The sequence below is a fragment of the Diadema antillarum genome, unplaced genomic scaffold (assembly GCF_040938485.1).
Source record: "Diadema antillarum isolate AM-2024a unplaced genomic scaffold, OU_Dant_1.0 scf00000167, whole genome shotgun sequence".
NCBI lineage: Eukaryota > Metazoa > Echinodermata > Echinoidea > Diadematoida > Diadematidae > Diadema > Diadema antillarum.
The window spans coordinates 1,584,176-1,591,469 of record NW_027271056.1 but is presented as its reverse complement, the minus strand read 5'-3'; positions in this window follow the sequence as shown (position 1 = coordinate 1,591,469).

Here is a 7,294-nt window from a genome sequence, read left to right as displayed (position 1 = left end):
GTGATCATCTCTCTATCCCTCCATTAATTTTCTTATGGTATCTATCTTTCTATTGCTATCAATTTGTGTGTATAGCCACTTATATAGTATACTTATACAACCTATCTATTTATATATCTAAGTATCTTCATATCTTTCTGCCTATTTATCCACCTATCATTTTTTTCCAAAATGCAGTACAATCTTCATACCTCTCAGTTTATATCCATATATCTTTTTATCAACAAACCTATTTATCTTTCATTCTATCATCTTTCTATGTAGCTTATATTCACCTACCTATCTACTTATCCATCTGTCTATATGAAGAGTTTGTTCGCAAAAACTGATAAGTCCATTTTTGAAGATTTTGAAGTATGGTCTCTGTCATAAAGTACAAAATAAAACCTTTTAAATGATATTTGGTCACTACATATAAAGGTACATTTTTGAAGTTATGGTCAAAAGAAGCAAAAAATTTCTTATTATTCTCTTTATTTTTCTTGACCTTTAATCGCAAATATCTCCATTTGGCAAATATGGACTTATCGGTTTTTGCAAACAAACTCTTCATATATATCTATCTATCTACCTACCTGTCTCTCTGTCTGTCTGCCTATCTATCTATCTATCTATCCATCTATCTACATGTATCTATCTATCTCTATCTATTTATCTACATATTTATCTAATAATTATCCATCCCTCTAAAGGCCTACCTACATACCTGTCTCTCTACCTATCTCTCTATGTACCCATCTATCTATCTATCTATTTATGTATTTATTTATTTATTTATTTATTTATTTATTTATTTATTTATCTATCTATCTATCTATCTATCTATCTATCTATCTATCTATCTATCTATCTATATATCTACTAGTATCTATTTATCTTATCTATCTATCCATCTATCTATCTACATACATACACACATACATACATACATCTATCTATACATATGTAAATACATACATACACACATACATACATATATCCTTGCATACATATCTATACAGCTGTACATATATTTCTAAGCTCCTCCCCCGACATCCTGGCATCTCTCCGAATGTTGTCAAATATCATGGCATGAGCAGTCGAATTCGAGTAAATCTCAGGCATGGTTCATTTTGGTGCACAGGTTCAATTTAGTACACTGACCAAACAATTAACATTGTTCCTGTTGGCAAGGAAGGTTTGAATGTACACAATAACTTAAGCAAGGAGTAAAACTATGTCCACATTTACACCCCGCGTCAAGCTGAATGCCATACCGACAGACACGTCTGTGATTTTCAAGCAGAATGACTTTGTTTATAAAACTTTTTTTTTTGGAGCATGATTATTAGCATTGTAAAAACGCTGTTGCCCGCCGTCGTCAAACACAAGACATTCACATTCACATTCGTAAAGGCAGATCTCCAAAACTGGTACACATCGAAGATGAAAGAAGTCCTTGTACGTACCCCCTTTCATTTTCTTAAATGTCTTTAAATGGACATGACCATAGGTGATAAAAATCTAGATTTTAAGTTTAAAATAAAGAGGAAATAATAAGTATTGTTGGGTAATGCAAGGGTAGGCACGCTCACTGTGAAACAATTGGAATCCCCTTTCGTATTTTGCGCTTAAGTGAACGAAGATTGTGAATAGGGAGTCCTCGTACATTCCGTCATAAAACAGTGACATGCAGATTGATGGTATCTCTCCTTTCATTCTTTGAAATAAAAACCTAGATTTCATTTATATAGACAGTTAGGCATCATTTTCTCCTGTTCCCTTGCTTATATATTTTCTTATTTGTCTGTGGTATATTTTCTTCCAACAACAACACAATAATTCAAATGTTATGATGACAATGGGATTGGATTCTGGTTTCAAGACACCGACCTACATTAATGCATGTTGTGTGTGTACGTGTGCGGAGAGGGAGGGAGAGAGAGAGAGAGAGAGAGAGAGAGAGAGAGAGAGAGAGAGAGAAGGAGAGACAGAGGGAGAGAAAGGCCAATTTCTAATAGAAAGTGTGCATACTCCAAAGAGCTCATGATGAATAGGTCGAGGAGAAAAAAAACTCTTTGACTTACTCACGGTCCTCTGTCGAAGATGGCGCTCTTCTCTCAATGTCTAGAGTCACAGGCCTTCTGATCATGAAGGGATTCTAGTAATGTCAAACGGCACTCACGTTACTCAACTGATCTTATCTAGGCAGCTGCTTGAAGACTGTTAGCTCTATTTCCCCTTTGAAGTTAAAGAGTGTTAAAAAAATTGTCTCATTATGCATTATATTCTATCAATTTATCTTTATACAGTAATATTAAGAACTTAATCTACATTTACACTTTACACCGTCTCCAGCATCTGAAAAGGAGTCTCGGACTAAGACACAATTTGTTGTCAATAGTCGACTGGAGAAAATGTTTTTTTTTTTTTTTTTGGGGGGGGGGTGGGGGGGTTGGGGGGTGGGGGGGGGTATAATTATTATGCTCGCGAAAAAGAATGCAAGTATATAATCTATGAAGGTGGGAAAATACCCCCACATAGATATAAAATATAATGTACGGCATCCAAGTTGCTCGTTGATTGATAACTCCATTCTTTCGAGTAATAGATCAAGATAGAAAACGGATGTATTGACTGATGACACATTTGCTCCTGCGACAATTGCTCCGGTCTTATTTTCTTCTTGCAAGGATTTAGGGTTAGGGTTGGGATAGGTTTTTAGGTTTAGTTTGAAGTGATGATTAGGATTATGGTTAGGGTTATGCTTGAGGGTAGAATTTAAGATAATATGTTTGGCCTAGCGTGTAGATATTTCATTGGAGCAATTGTCGTAGGAGCAAATGTCATGGTACCGCACTGACCACAGCTATAAACGCGAATGTTTCTCCATTATTATGCTGTGGATGGTACATGTCAAACGTAAACTGCTCTGCTTGCTTTGATGCTATTTGCTAATATCAAAAGAGCATCGTGGAGCTTCAATTTACTCGTAAACCCACCGCTCTGACTTTGTCACATCAGAATTACTGATGATTGATCGACCAACGACCAATTTCTATGAATCGGTGGTTATAGAAATACACAATTATTTTACAACCTCATTATTGTGTTATAGTAGCAAATAGCTGTCTTGGATAGCACCAAGGATGTAAAAGAAAATAAAACTTTAGAGACCTCATGAAGACGGAAGACGTTTTGCATTATTTGTTGCATATCGCTCTCTGCTGAAATCATGGAATAAGCCCTATGACAAAATTAGTGGTGGATAAAGGAGGGGCGCACAAGGCACTCGCCCCTCTTAATATTTTTTTTAAATAAATGAAATTAAAAAAAAAGAAGGAAAATGGGCTTGTGCGCCCCCTTTAATTATTTTGTTCACCAGAAAATTGCGCTGAAGCATTTTTTTTTTCTTGTCAGCCGATGAAACCCGGAAGTGGCCTTTTTTATTTTCTATTTTTTGCTTGTCAGTTGATCAAACCTGGAAGTGGCACTAGAAATATTTTTGCCCCCCCTTTACAGAATTCCTGCATCTGCCCCTGAATGATGTTAATGATAATGATGATTTCATTTTATGTATTCATTTATTATCTATTTGTACTTTTATTTATATTTGTATATACATTTATGTATGTATGTATGTATGTATGTATGTATGTTTGTATCTGTATGAATGTACTTAATCATGTATTTATTTGATTATGTATTTATTTATCTATTCATTTATCTATCTATCTATCTATCTATCTATCTATCTATCTATCTATCTATCTATCTATCCATTTATTCATCTTCTTGTTTACAACGCACGCGGAAGTCCTCTGCCAAGGGGCCCTTCAACACATATATAGGCTACAAAATACAATTTGAGTATGAAACCACATAGGCTCCTTCTTACAGACATTGTAACAAAGAGGCAACACAAATAAGAAAATTGATAAGAAAACTCTGCAAATTAAACGGTTGTACACAAGCCATTTAAAAAGAAAGAAAGAAAGAAAAAAGTCAAGTCCGGAAAAGATAAAATACACATAGCCTACACCTCTGCATACACACACACAAATCAGAAGCGAATCTAGCTTTTTGCTAAAGGGGGTGGGGGGGGGGGGTGCACAATGCAATGGGCCATGACAACCAAAGAAAAAAGGGGTCTTGGTCTTGCTGAGACTACCCTCCCACCCCCTCCCCCAATCCACCACTGCAATAAACAAGACTTGTTATTGTATCCTCAGCACTGATCAAATTGGTGTTGTATTCCAACCCAATAATGTCGGCAATTATATGGAAATATCTGTGGTTGCTGAATTATTGATCAAAAGCATGAACTATTAGAGCTTTTCATGTGCAAACAATGAGACAGTCGGGAAGCGATGACAGCTTTATAAGTGGTTTCTAAATCAAAGATGAAAAAAAAAGCAAAGCATGCAAGTTATAGGCCCTATATGTTTCGAAAGTAGGAAATTATACTCTTTTAGTGGCAAGAACGACTCGAAAACAAAAATAGGAACTAGAACAACAACAATGACGGCAAAGATCTTTGATAGCTTAGGCCTACAATCGCCATAACCACCACAGCAACAACTGTGACTGCTAATTTCACCATCAACGACAGGAACGATGCCAACAATTACAAAAACAAAGACAAAACAAACAATATAAATTTTCCAGTCTTTTCTTATAAAATCTGAACTTCCCTTTTCCTCTCTCTCTCGCTAATGATACAGTGTACTGATAGATTTTAGAGTATAGTGAAGGTAGGCCCTGATGAAATATTACATTGAATTATTGGGGTTTAATTAACAGGAAGCAGAATGCTGTATCTAGGATACCCTGAGTATGAACATTTTGACCACAGAAATATTTCTGTCATTTATTGATTGACTTTAATTGGTATGACACCTCCATGGAGACATTTCTACGTTCATTGAAGCATTTCATACCCCAATATACTATTAGTTGTTTCCGAGAATCTAGCACAGTCTGTCTGCCTAGCCTGTCTGTTGATGATTGCATAGTGTACACAACACGGTCACGATTTTTGTTCACGAAGGGGAGGGAGGATACTCGGATTCAGGTAAATAAATACTGCCATCTTTCACTCGATTTGTAGTTGTTTCAGTGCAAATGTTTTCAGAACTCAATGCTTCTCAAACTGAGGGCTGGAGAGGATGATATTGTCTGAATGTAATTATATATTTTCTTGTTAGTTGGTTGATCCTGTAAAGGTGATTTTCACCTCTCGTCACGTGAAGACCACCGACGTAAAAGTAATTAATCATCGGTCCCACATACTCGATTTTGTGTTAACCTTGCAGGAAGTTGTTATTAAGCTGTTCAACTAACGTCAGTAAAGTTACTACCATTGACCATATTCTTTAATTTAAGTGAATGTAAAGCACGAATGTAAGTTTTTCCAGTCATTAAGATTAATGAAATCCAGTGGTGGGTTGGGATGGTGAATTCTTCCGAAATGTCGCATTAGACCTAGATTGTGTAAGCTAAATAAAAGTGCACAATTGTCAGCTAACGTTAGTTCTACTTACTGTGTAACTACACGCAGCCGCTGTCGCGAAGCGACGCGGCTGCACCTCTATTCCCTCGCAGACGTTGTCATTTTTCAGTGTGGTTGTGCGACTCCTTCATGAATATCTTTATTAATCGTGGAAAACTAAAATACAAGGAATTATCGTAATCTATGATAATCAGTCAATAATCAGTACGCGATTTTTTTTTTAATTACGTCAAAAACTCACCGAAATCTGTGGCTGAAATCAGGTCTGTAAACGTCCTTATTGCTTCACTCCTCATCTGCGTGTTATTTGAATGGCATTCACTCTCGTACAGTATACTACAACGTACAACGTAGGTAGTCGGAGAGCTAGAGGGCGCCTCTCCGACTACCTACGTTGTACGTTGTAGTATACGAGAGTGAATGCCTATTTTATTTATACTCGTGAATTCAGCCCCACCGTGTGGCGTTCATCGGTAGGTAAGCACAGCGGAAGGGCTTCCTTCCACGGTATAATACTCGTGAATGCGGCCCCACCAAACGGCGTTTACGCGAGATTGCTACAGCGGTGGGGCCGATTTCCACAGCATTATATCGGTCTTCAACTTTTTATTCTCGGATGGCCTCCCTAATGTCCCTCGACTAATTTAACGGCCAATTTAACCATAAATACAACCCGAACCCTAACCCTAACCCTAACCCTAGGATCTACCCTTGCTTGCTAACACACAGGTCCACGCGCACTGCAGTGGGGCCTATTTCACGATTTTGCCCAACCCCCCCCCCCCCCAAAAAAAAAAAATAAAAAATAAGGAAAATGTAAAAACAAGCTGCCCATATTTAATAATTTGACCATAACGCCGTCCAAAATGTGACTGTTTGACTGCTGACTGCATGTAAAAAATATGCTTTTGCACGTGGTAAAATTTTGGGATGTGAGGTTGAACCTTGGTGTGTTTTTGTTTTTGTTTTGTTTTTTTAGTATATATCATATGGCTGGAAATAATATTTCCAACCATGTTGATATGCTGTTGCTGTGGGGATCCATTGTTGTTACCTCTACCTAGGACCACTTAGGCTGAGAAAGTCAACAAAATTTCCAAAAGTAAAAAAAAAAAGAATGGGGTCTGTACTGGATCCCAGTGTTTTAGGGTTTGGGTTGGAGTTAGTAGTGGTTGTTGTTGTTGTTGTTTTTTTTTTAAATAATGCTTTTTTTTCCTTAATAGTAGTTGATGAAAATACCATGCCTAATTTTTACCAAAATTGCTTTAAAGGTGTTGCTCTCTAAATTCAGAATAATGGAATACAGCCCCCTCAAAACAGCAACAACAACAACAGACAAAAAAATAGGACAACAACAATAACACATTTGGGGAGGGGATACAAAAGGAATTTTTTCCAGATTTCTACCCAGTCTTATGAAAAATTCTTGAAATATGAAAACACACAGAAGATCCTAAATTCTTAGTTTTATGGATGGAGTGAAGCAAACCACCCACCAATGACAGCAAATTTTGTGAGCTCTTTGACAGCAAAGAAAATTGTTGATGAATAAAGTAGACCTTTCTCAAATAATGACATATTTTGGATCAATAATATCTCACTTCCTAATAATTAGGTGGTATACTGTCCATTGATATACATCCACGGCAATCATGCTAGAAGAAAGGAAATGTTTTCACTTTAACTGCTTTTGTAAGTTTGCTGTAATGAAATTCGTACAAATCATTTGTTTGTTAAATATTATTGTTTTAGATAGTTTTATTTTAATTGTTTTGATGATTGTTCTCATGTGGTTACAATATT